Genomic DNA, 12,944 nt, shown 5'->3' with positions numbered 1-12,944 from the left:
GAGGTAATTTTTTAAGGGGTAACTTTATCCACACAAAGGGTGATGGGAGTATGGAACAAGCTGCCAGAGGAGGTAGTTGAGGCAGGGACCATCCCAACATTTAAGAAAAAGTTAGACTGATACATGGATAGGACAGATTTGGAGGTATGGACCAAAAGCAGGTGGCGTAGCTGGGACATGTTGGGGGGTGTGGGCAAGTTGCACCGAAGGGCCTGTTTTCACACTGTATCACTCTATGACTACATTATACCTCCACCATGCATGAATGCTTCAAAATCAAGTGATCGAGTTTTATTGCCGAATACTCAAGCATAGAAACATAGGAAATAGGATCAGGAATAGGCCATTGGCCCTTCGAGCCAGCACTGACATTCATTATGATCATGGCTATTCATCTAAAATCAGTACCTCTTTCCTGTTTTTTCCCCATATCCCTTGATGTCGTTAACCCCAAGAACTAAATGTAACTCTCTCTTGAAAACATCCAGTGAATTGGCCTGCACTGCCTTCTGTGGCAGAGAATTCCACAGATTCACAACTCTCTGCGTGAGGAAAGTTTGTTCTCATCTCAGTCCTAACTGGCCCCTCCTTTATTCTTAAACTGTGACCCATGGTTCTGAGCGCCCCCAACATCGGGAACATTTTTCCTGCAGTTACAGTAAGTGCAAATCTAGCAGGCAAGCAGGATGCTTTCACCAACCACCCCCATTTGAAGTCCACTATCTTCCACCGTATCTACCCAGTGCTTGGTACTTAATTCCAGCAGCCACTGGTTGTCCTCCAGGATGCACCGAGCCGTAGCCTGATCCATGCCGGTCACCTGGGCGAATTCGGCACAGAGACTCTCACGGCAGCAGCGCAACGCTTCGACGCCTCCGATGGCCCGGGACTCTTGCACTGAGGCTGCCCCATGGCCGGAGCTGCAGTGAGCGACTCGCCAGCCCGGGAAACACTCGCCAGCCCCGTTCCCCGTCCGCACCTGTCCCCGCCGCTGCTTCCGCTTCCAACACCCGCGGCCCATGCAGTTGATATGAGTTCTGAAATTTTCGTTGATCACAGAATTTCTCACAACAGAGCGAGAGAAATTTGTGATCAGCGTGAGAATTTGGTGAAATGTGTGATTCTCACGCTCAATGCATGGGAGTTGGCAGCACTGCTTCTCTATCCCCCTCCCCCTCCCCCCCCCCCCCCCACTCTCTCCCTCTCTCTCTCCTCTCTCTTTCCCCCTCTCTCCCTCCCACCTCACTCCCCCTCTCTCGTCCCCTCTCTCCTCTCTCTCCCCCCTCTCCCCTCTCTTTCCCCTAACTCTCTCTCCCCCCTCTCTCTCTCTCCCCCCCTCTCCCTCTCTTCCACTCTCTCACCTCTCTTCCCCTCTCTCTCCCCCTCTCTCTCTCTCCTCTCTCTCTCTCCCCCTCTCTCCCCCCCCTCTCTCTCCCCCTCTCTCTCTCTCCCTCTTCTCTCTCCCCCCCTCTCCCTCTCTCTCCCGTCTCTCTCTCCCTATCTCTCTCTCTCTCCCTATCTCTCACCACCTCTCTCTCACTCTCACTCCCTCTCTCTCTCCCCTCTCTCTCTCTCTCTCCTCTCTCTCCCCGTCTCTCTCTTTCTCCCTCCCTTTCTATCTCTCCCTCTCTACACACTCTCCCCTCTCTCTCTCTCTTTCCTCTCACCTCTCTCTCTCTTCCCCCGTCTCTCTCTCATCTCTCTCTCTCTCCATCTCTCCCCCATTTCTCCCTCCCACCTCACTCTCCCCTGGCTCTCTCGCCCCTCTCTCTTCTCTCCTCTGTCTCTCTCTATCTCCTCTTTCTCTTTGCCCCCCATCTCTCTCTCTTTCCCCTCTCCCCCTGTCTCTTTTACCACCCCTCTCTCTTCTCCCTCTCTCTCCCACCTCCCTCCCCTTCTCTCGTAACCTCTCTCCTCCCTCTCCAGCCCCTCTCTCTCCTCTCTCTCTCTTCCCTCTCTCTCTCCCCCCCCCTCTTCACTCTCTCTCTCTCTCTCCCACCTCTCTCTCCCCCCCTCTCCCTCTTCTCTCTCTCCATTCACGCCCCCTCTGTCTCTCCCCTCTCTCTCCTCTCTCTCCTCTCACCCCCCTCTCTCCCCCCCACTGTCTCCCTGTCTCTCACCCCTCTCTCTCTCCCTCCACCTCCCTTTGAGAGTCTCTCCCTTCGGCACAGAGACTCTCGTGGCAGCGGCGCAACGCTTCCGACGGCTCCGCGGCCCGGGACACTCGCACTGTCCGGAGCGCTCGATGGCCTGAGCTGCGTCAGCCCCGCAAACACTCGACAGCGCCGCAAACACTCGCTAGTCCCGGCTCCCCGCATCTGTTCCCGCTGCTGGTTCTGCTCCCATCCCTCCCGCAGCCCCGGCTCTCCAACACCCGTGGACCATGCAGTTTATCCGAGTTTTGAAATTTTTGTTGGATCACAAAATTTTTCACCACTGAGCGTGAGAAACTTCTGATCAGCGTGAGGGCGTGAGAGTTTGCTTGAGGGCGTGAGTCTCACACTCAAAGCGTGAGAGTTGGCAGCCCTGCATTGCACCATTTCTGTTCAATGTGTGCATGTGATTTCCACTGATGGAAACTGTGTAAGAGTTGAGTTCATGCCATTGCTCTGTTCATGAAAGGTCAGGGTAAGCTACCCAATCTTGCAAGTTGTCTAGTGGACGTAAATGAAAGAACTCTCCCATTCTGTGTGGAGTTGCCACTGCCTGCAAGTTAACCCAGACCATTCTGGTTTGGAAATAAGTCAGTGATGCTTCCTTAATGTTGAATTGAGGCCAAACTCCCTGCCTAAAGGCTTCTTTGCTTAACTCTCTCCATTGCTTCCCTTGGGAGCAGCTTCACTGTAAGGTTTGTAGTAATTTGAAAATGTGATTTTCATCATCTTATTGAAGCCAGTCTGGTATGAATGTTAAATGCTGACTCGGCCAGTAATATCCACTTCCTGAAAAAAACACAGGCGTGACAGGACCACAATAAACAGCCTTGTGTCTCTTTCAGAAATCACTCTGACCTTGTGTGTCTTTCTCACTCTTAACTTCTGCTGTTCAGAGATAGTGGAAGGATTGCTTGTTCAAGTTTCCTTTTCTGTACTTACAAGTATATGTCTTTTAAAAAAATCGAAATCAAACCCTTTTGTTTATCATTTGTCTTCCTTTTTCAACACTAATCTTCCATTTCTTGAAATGAAATAAATTGAGACATGCACGGAAAACTCAAAACCATGAATGTGTCGTGGATCAGTGCGAGTGACACAAAGATCCATGATTGAAAATGTGTCTGTAATTTTCCCCTTCATTTGCCTAACAATGAATAATTATAGTCTGTTTGATTGAAATATGAATGACCTTTTGTAATATTGTGAATTATGCAGAGATTTAACAATGCTGTAGATAGTAACAATTGTGATTACTTTGCCCTTCTGTCAATGGGAGAAAACAACAGCATGCCACTGAGACCAAATCCAAAGTTATTGGTTCACTGCATCTGAGGTCCCTGATAGGCTTAAAGGGCAAGAAAGATGGAAGTAAGGGGATAGTTGTTTAATATCCTGCTGTGCTGGACGAGAGTTATCAAGCACAAACTATCATTGTGATCAAGGCAGGGAGCATCATCTGAGGAGCGAGGGGCATGACAGTGGAGCAATGTGGGAACCGGTATTTGTGGCTTCAATTAGTGGAATATATTCATCAACAGCGAGCATGAAGATTGTTTGTCTCATCACAGAAAGAGCAAATCGAAACTTTCAAACTTTCCCAAGCTTGTCATTACCCATGGAATGGAAACCTAAGTGAACGGTGGAAAGCCCAATTGAGGCGCACCAAACCTCCAAGCGAATCCATAAACACAAGATTTAGAGAATTATTATAAATAGTAACGTCTTGTAAACATAGGAGCAAGCGTTGGATTCTCTGTTCCCAAGTGTTGTTGGTTATCTTCTGACTTACGGGCTGTTGGCGCTCGAAGATTTCGGAAACTCTGACAAATTATGTTTTATTTAATATGTCAATTAATATAAGAACACAATATTTTCTTATCAATAAGCAAATCGTTCAAAAATCTACTTCCCCGAATTAATCTCTTTTTTTTTAATATATAACATTAGCACCAATTTGGAAATTTTCCCACTCGTTATATCTGCAATTACCAAAGACTTCAACATTTTAAGGATCACACACACAATTTGTTCACCTCAAGATACTATGAAGTAGAATATGTGAACTGTATTTCCTGTGCTTGTGCTTTATAAATGTTTTGATTATAAAACCAAACTCCTGAACATTTTTTTGCTTGGGCCCGTACTGTATTGAGCACTTACTTTTTTCTATGTTCCTGAATTAAACTGACCTAGAGTCCCAAAATCTTTCTCAAAAACAAATTTAGTGAGTGGCCACAGAAAAAGAAATGTCATCCAGTATCCAATGACCATGGTGTGTCGTTCCAGTCTAACTGGTATTTGAAAAGGACATTTTTTTTTAGGTTTGTTTTCAGAAATATATCAGTCAATCTAGGTATGCTTCTTTTTCATTATCTTGTTGAATTTTCCATCAACAAAAATGACTGGAATTACATGCACAGTATAAGAGAAGGTTGATCAGGAGCGATAAGGTTCAGGATGGATTACTCCTGAATAATGGTCTTGTATATCCCAGTTCTTATCACAGAACACATCCTTGAAATTCCCTTATCATACAAACTTGTCCTGTTGTTATTTCATATTGTTTTATTCGCTAAACTCTGATAACTAAACAATCAAAATGTAGATTGCATAAGGGTGCTGATGTTATGAACAAGGAAAAACAAAAATGCTATTGCATCATATTATCTGTCTATTGTAAATGAAAGTATAATCATTTTATTGTTCTACATGGATTTATGTCAGAATGTGGCCCTTCAGCCCATCATGTCAGTGTTTGTCATAAAGAGTTGCTTAACCTAACCCACTGTTCACCACTTGGTTCAAGAGCACAAAAGGCCACTACCCCTCGAGCACATCCACGCAATGCTGAAATGTTGCACGGTTCACAGCCTCCATTGTGCCTGCAGGCAGTTTGGACTTCTCACGTATTTTGGCTGAAAAAATAATTCTTCCTCACCTTTCATCTTATTGTTCTGCTAAATAACTAAGACGTTTGTCCTCTGGTTTATAATTTGTTGTGAGGGAACTGGATCAGTTTTTATTTACTATGTTTAGGTCCCTTAATTTTATACACATCAATTAAATTGGTCCTCAGCCTCTGCTCTTACAAAGAAAAAAGCCTATCTTATGGAATCTTTTCTCCCATCTAATGTTTTCCAGTCCTTCCGCCATCTTTGTAAATCACCCCTGTACCCACATTGAGGTAATGACAGCTTTCGTCTAATGTGATAACTCATGCAGGTTCACCACTTTAGCTGCCAATTCCAGCCTAACCTCCAGTCCCAGTTATGGTCTCAGCTGAAATGTCCACAATTCTTTTCCACCACACAGATGCTGCTCAAGCGGCTGAGTTGCTACAGCTGTCCATTTCTTGCTCCAGATTCCAGCCTCTGCAGGCTCTAGTGTCTCTGGCATAATCTTCCAGTTGTCCCATTCTGGGTAATAAGGGATAGCAGCATCCTGTACGTGGTTTCACTGACCTCATTGACCTGTCTGACACCCGTTAACAGGCTGAGGAAGTAAACTATTTCTCTGCAACACGCAGTATTTTTGCTGTTATTATTTATTCCCTTCACCCATTGCAACTCCATAAATGCTTACATCTATTAAAGCTTCATTAAAATTGTAAAAACTTTTTTTTTCACATTGAAGCTGAGTTTTTAGTTGGAAAGTGAAAAATAGTGTATAGAAACATAGAAAATAGGTACAGGAGTAGGCCATTCGGCCCTTCGAGCTTGCACCGCCATTTGATATGATCATGGCTGATCATCCAACTCAGTATCCCATCCCTGCCTTCTCTCCATACCCTCTGATCCCTTTAGCCACAAGGGCCACATCTAACTCCCTCGTAAATATAGCCAATGAACTGGCTTCAACTACCTTCTGTGGCAGAGAATTCCACAGATTCGCCACTCTCTGTGTAAAAAATGATTTTCTCATCTCGGTCCTAAAAGACTTCCCTCTTATCCTTAAACTGTGACCCCTAGTTCTGGACTTCCCCAACATCGGGAATAATCTTCCTGCAACTAGCCTGTCCAACCCCTTAAGAATTTTGTAAGTTTCTATAAGATCCCCCCTCAATCTTCTGATTTCCAGCGTGTACAAGCCAAGTCTATCCAGTCTTTCTTCATATGAAAGTCCTGCCATCCCAGGAATCAGTCTGGTGAACCTTCTCTGTACTCCCTCTATGGCAAGAATGTCTTTCCTCAGATTAGGAGACCAAAACTGTACGCAATACAGTACGTATATGCAGTGTTTGGGACAAAGACCCATCATTTATTTATTTATTTATTTATTTATTTATAAACCATATTTGAATTCTACTTTCTCCACTGAACCAGCTGTTTTGCAATTGTACTGGGTTAAATGTGAACGTACCTTCCATACACGTTGTTTTTGAGAATAAAGACACCAGTAGGCCTTTCAGGCACACGAGCCGTTCTCACCCTTCAGTGGTATTATAGCTGATCTTGTTCTTCTTCACCGCTGTCCCAATATCTTATCATTCTCTTAATTTCTAAACCCTTGCCTATCTCAGTAAATTGGATAGGAGAGATTAGACGTATGTGGGCCAAATGCGGGTAGATGGAACTAGCTTTGATGTGGCATTGGTCAGCATGGACAATGGGCCAAATGGCCTGTTTCTGTGCTGTATTACTATGACTCGGCCTTGAATGTACTCAGCAAAGTACTCTCTACAGCTGTCTTGGGCAAAGAATGCCAAACATACATTTCTCTCTGGATGAATAATTCCTTGTTTCATCATATCTATCCGGAATGGTTGACCCTTTATTTTGAGACTCTGACCCTTGGTTCTAGATACCTGTCAGGGAAAAGATCAATTCTGCATCTATCTTCTCAAGCCCCAGAGCAAATTAAAAACTGCAGATGCTGAAGATCTTACACACAGAAACCTGAAAAACCAGGTTCTCTCTGTGGAAGGATAAGGAGAGTTAAGGATTTGGGTGAAAGACCCTTCGTCATGATTCACCACTTTCTGCCGGAAATAGCAGGGGACCGGGGGTCAAATGAGATGGAGGAACTGAGTGAAATCCAGGTTAGCCGGGAAGTGGTGTTAGGTGAATTGAATGGATTAAAGGCCAATAAATCCCCAGGGCCAGATAGGCTGCATCCCAGAGTACTTAAGGAAGTAGCCCCAGAAATAATGGATGCATTAGTGATAATTTTTCAAAACTCTTTAGATTCTGGAGTAGTTCTTGAAGATTGGAGGGTAGCTAATGTAACACCACTTTTTAAAAAGGAGGGAGAGAGAAAATGGGGAATTACAGACCAGTTAGTCTAACATCGGTAGTGGGGAAACTGCTAGAATCAGTTATTAAACATGGGATAGCAACACATTTGGAAAGTGGTGAAATCATTGGACAAAGTCAGCATGGATTTATGAAGGGTAAATCATGTCTAACGAATCTTATAGAATTTTTCGAGGATGTAACTAGTAGAGTGGATAAGGGAGAACCAGTGGATGTGTTATATCTGGACTTTCAGAAGGCTTTCGACAAGGACCCACATAAGAGATTAGTATACAAACTTAAAGCACACGGTATTGGGGGTTCAGTATTGATGCAGATAGAGAACTGGCTGGCAGACAGGAAGCAAAGAGTAGGAGTAAACGGGTCCTTTTCACAATGGCAGGCAGTGACTAGTGGGGTACCGCAAGGCTCAGTACTGGGACCCCAGCTATTTACGATATATATTAATGATTAATTTTGGACGAGGGAATTGAATGCAACATCTCCAAGTATGCGGATGACACGAAGCTGGGGGGCAGTGTTAGCTGTGAGGAGGATGCTAGGAGGCTGCAAGGTGACTTGGATAGGCTGGGTGTGTGAGCAAATGCATGGCAGATGCAGTATAATGTGGATAAATGTGAGGTTATCCACTTTGGTGGCAAAATCAGGAAAGTAGATTATTATCTGAATGGTGGCCGATTAGGAAAGGGGGAGATGCAACGAGACCTGGGTGTCATGGTACACCAGTCATTAAAAGTAGGCATGCAGGTGCAGCAGGCAGTGAAGAAGGCGAATGGTATGTTAGCATTCATAGCAAAAGTATTTGAGTATAGGAGCAGGGAGGTTCTACTCCAGTTGTACAGGGTATTGGTGAGACCACACCTGGAGTATTGCGTACTCTTTTGGTCTCCAAATCTGAGGAAAGACATTCTTGCCAGAGAGGGAGTACAGAGAAGGTTCACCAGACTGATTCCTGGGATGTCAGGACTTTCATATGAAGAAAGACTGAATAGACTCGGTTTGTACTCGCTAGAATTTAGAAGATTGAGGGGGGATCTTATAGAAACTTACAAAATTCTTAAGGGGTTGGAAAGGCTAGATGCAGGAAGATTGTTCCCGATGTTGGGGAAGTCCAGAACAAGGGGTCACAGTTTAAGGATAAGGGGGAAATCTTTTAGGACCGAGATGAGGAAAACGTTTTTCACACAGAGAGTGGTGAATCTGTGGAATTCTCTCCCACAGAAGGTAGTTGAGGCCAGTTTATTGGCTATATTTAAGAGGGAGTTAGATGTGGCCCTTGTGGCTAAGGGGATCAGGGGGTATGGAGAGAAGGCAGGTACAGGATACTAAGTTGGATGATCAGCCATGATCATATTGAATGGCGGTGCAGGCTCGAAGGGCCGAATGGCCTACTCCTGCACCTATTTTCTATGTTTTTTAATTGCGACCTGTACTCTCATGGTAACATCCAGTGATTCTGTACAAGAACACCCAGGACCCTTTGAATGTCGACACCTTTCAATCTTCAACTATTCAAACTAAATACTTTGCTTTCTTGTTATTTTCTACCAAAGTGGAATTGTTTGAGGATGTAATAAGTAGAATGGATAAGGGAGAGCCAGTGGATGTGGTGTATCTGGACTTTCAAAAAGTCTTTGACAAGGTGGGAACTAACGGGTCCTTTACAGAATGGCAGGCAGTGACTAGTGGGGTGCCGCAAGGCTCGGTGCTGGGACCCCAGTTATTTACAATATTTAACGATTTAGACTAGGGAATTAAATGTGACATTAAATTTGACATTAAATGTGACATGTGAATTAAAAGTTTGCAGAGCTGGGTGGCAGTGTGAGCTGCAAGGAGGATGCTATGAGGCTGCAGGGTGACTTGGATAGGTTGGGTGAGTGGGAGATGCATGGCAGATGCAGTATAATGTGGATAAATGTGAGGTTATCCACTTTGGCGGCAAGAACAGGAAGGCAGATTATTATCTAAATGGGGTCAGATTAAGAAAAGGGGAGGTGCAACGAGACCTATGTATGCTTGTTCATCAGTCACTGAAAATAAGCATGCAGGTACAGAAGGCAGTGCAGAAAACCAATGGCACCTGGAGCATTGTGTGCAATTTTGGTCCTAATTTGAGGAAGGACATTATTGATATCGAGGGAGTACAGTGTAGGTTCACCAGGTTAATTCCCGGGATGGCGGGACCATCATATTATGAAAGAATGGGTCGACTGGGCTTGTATTCACTGGAATTTAGAAGGATGAGAGAGGCTCTTATAGAAACATATTGTTTTAATATTGTGTTTCCTTACTGTAAACTGCTCCATTACAGCTACACAACTAATTAACAGAGGCTTTACACTTGAGCCTTGGGTTCAGCCATTTTACTTCAGGATCCATCTTGGCTACTGCCTCATGGGTATTGCATCATGGGTACTGCACCACCAATGGTGCTATTCCCATAACACATACAATTCTTAAAGGACTGGACAGGTTAGATGCAGGAAAAAAGCCCGCGATGTTGGGGGAGTCAACAACCAGCAGTCACAGTTTAAGAATAAAGCGTAGGCCATTTAGGACTGAGATGAGGAAAATACCATTTTACCAGAGAGTTGTGAATCTGTGGATTTTGATGATCAGCCATGATCATATTGAATGGCGGTGCGGGCTCGAAGGGCCAAATAGCCTACCCCAGCACCTATTTTTCTATGTTTCTATGCGATTTAACTTTGTTTTTACATGATATTTCATCTATCTGATCCTTTTCCATTCAGTCTATCTGTATCCCCCAAACCCTGTCCTTACAACACACACCTCGCTTTATATCAACATCCAATCTTAAGTCCAGTCTGTGATGAAGACCACCACGTTTCTATCCCGGCTGATAGGACCAAGTTGCTCATCTTTGGCACTTTCTTCATCTGTTTAAATCTTTGTGCCTTTGCCACCCTCAATTCGGATAGGGCTATTCCTCTCCTGGCTGGTCTCTGCTTTCTGTAAAGTTTAGTTTATTTAAACACCTATCACTTTTATCTACATTAATACGTTGCTGTCTTTGCTGGGCCACATTGGGTTCCCTGTGAGTGTTGATACTAATGTTTAAAGCCAGCTTGCCACTGCCTTGCCCTATATAATCCTTTTCCTTCAATATCTCCATTTGTTTGTCAAGGGGCCCCTTTAAATGCATACAAACATGCAGGGGCAGCCCCCTCGTTTGCTGTGCCACTCAGTCAGATTATGGCTGATCTACTCTTGCAAATCTCTGCACATTTCCATTTCTCTCACCACAACCTATGATGCTGACAATCCACACTATAACTCTGCACTCTTGACTTTTTCTACACCTTTCCTTTTAATTCATCTCTAAGCTTTACATAATCCGTCCTCCTTTGCCTCTGAGAGCTTAGAAAAAATATGCTTCATGTTTTTAAACAACATTTTAAACGCTACATAAATGCAAGTAGTTTTATAATCTACAGATTTATATTAATATTCCACCTTGATCTTGATAATCTGTTTTTCTCTCCTATATTTTAAAAGTTTGACCTATTTGGATTATGAACCAATTGTATATGTATATGTAATTTGTACATGAAATTTGTTTTCATTTAAAGAAGAAATTGATAGCGGGGTGGTGGTAAGAGTTGTTATTATTGCATTATTTATTCATTGTGTTAGCAGCATAATCTGCAATTGTAATATAATGTACGCATCGCTGTCATTTTTTTCTCAATTTGTCTTTGGAACCATGAGTGGGCAAGGAATGTGATACTTTGCACGGTTTCTCTTCTTGTAGGTCAGATGCAAAGATTTTCCCTTATCCCATTGTGTCGTTTTGATGCTCTCATTTTCTATGTTTCTAAGAAGTGTAAATAACATGTTTGACTTGCATGTGTGTTACATGAGTGTGATTGTTAGACCAACTGAAATGAAACAGTTATTTAGCAGCTTCCAAACAGAGTCATTGAATCATACGGCGTGGAAACAGGCCCTTCGGCCCAACTTGCCTACACCGGCCAACATGTCCCACCCGCCTGCATTTAGCCCATATTGATGTTGATAAGGTTGTTTCCTTAAGGGCTAACATTTCAGCACCTGCCTCTGACCCTTCTGTTTCGGTCCCTTGCCTGGTGGTATTCAACAAGTTTGAGCCTGTGACTATATCGTATTTAAAGGATGTGGTTTCCCATATTAAGCCATCGGGTTCTCCTTGTGATGCAGTCCCTCCACATCTTTTTAAGGAGGTTTTCTCTAGTATAGGGCAGTCGGTTCTTACCATTATTAATAGCAGCTTGTGTTCTGGGGTTGTCCCCGTGAGTTTTAAGCATGCGGTAGTGCAACCACTACTTAAGAAACCTGGCCTGGATCAATCTGTTCTGGCCAATTTTAGACCCATCTCGAAATTGCCTTTTATTTCTAAATTACTGGAGAGAGTTGTTTATGCTCAGCTAAAACTATTCCTGGAGGAGCATGATATTCGGGAGATCTTCCAGTCTGGATTTAAAACCATGCACAGCACGGAGTCAGCATTGCTAAGGGTTTTTAACGATATCCTCCTGGCTAATGATTCTGGGGATTGTGTGGTTCTTGTCCTGCTGGACTTGTCTGCCGCCTTTGATACGGTGGACCATAATATCTTATTATCTCGGCTACAGCAGTTAGTGGGCATCTGCGACAGTGCCCTGGGATGGTTCAGGTCCTATCTGGCGGGCAGAACCATGTGTGTTAGCCTTGCTGGGTTTGAATCCTCTTCCGCTCCCCTGTCATATGGGGTTCCACAGGGTTCGATTCTGGGGCCCCTGCTTTTCTCGCTGTACATACTTCCTCTGGGTTCCATCCTTAGAAAGCATGGCATCTCCTTCCACTGTTATGCAGATGATACCCAGCTTTATTTGCCGCTGAGGGGGGAAGATGCCTTTTCTGTAAAATCGCTTCTGTCTTGTTTTGATGACATTAAGTCCTGGTTGGCCCTAAACTTTCTTGGATTTAATGAAAAGAAGACAGAGGTGATTTTATTTGATCCCAATGGCTGCCGTGAACCTCCATTTGTTGATTTAGGTCCATTGTCAAGGTACGTGAAGCCAACAGTTGTGAACCTGGGTTTTAGGATGGACAGTGACTTTAAATTAGATCGCCAAATATGCGCGGTGGTTAAGTCCAGCTTCTTTCACCTAAGGAAGCTGGCGAAGGTGAAGCCCATTCTCGAGCGGCAGCATTTTGAGACAGTAATCCATGCCTTTATTACATCTAGGCTGGATTACTGTAACGCGCTCTATTTTGGTGTTGCTCGTTCTTCACTGGCTCGTCTCCAGTTGGTTCAGAATGCTGCTGCTCGCCTTTTAACAGGGACTCGAAAGAGGGAGCACATATCGCCAATTCTGGCCTCCCTACACTGGCTACCGGTGCACTTTCGGGTTCATTTTAAGTTACTGTTATTTGTTTTTAAATCTCTGAATGGGCTCGCCCCGCCTTACCTCTCTGAGCTGCTCCACCCATACACTCCTGCCCGGTCCCTCAGGTCAGCTGGTCAGCTGCTCCTGGAGGTACCGAGGTC

General features: G+C 44.3%; 1 protein-coding gene across 1 annotated transcript in view; it reads left to right on the top strand.

The window, feature by feature from the left end:
* ehbp1 (EH domain binding protein 1) overlaps positions 1-12,944 on the top strand; it is a 373,177-nt gene that overhangs the window by 221,074 nt on the left and 139,159 nt on the right. The window lies entirely within an intron of this gene.

The sequence above is a fragment of the Leucoraja erinacea genome, chromosome 8 (genome assembly GCF_028641065.1).
Source record: "Leucoraja erinacea ecotype New England chromosome 8, Leri_hhj_1, whole genome shotgun sequence".
NCBI lineage: Eukaryota > Metazoa > Chordata > Chondrichthyes > Rajiformes > Rajidae > Leucoraja > Leucoraja erinaceus.
Note: the sequence above shows the minus strand (reverse complement) of the source record. Positions and strands in the feature narration are given on the sequence as shown.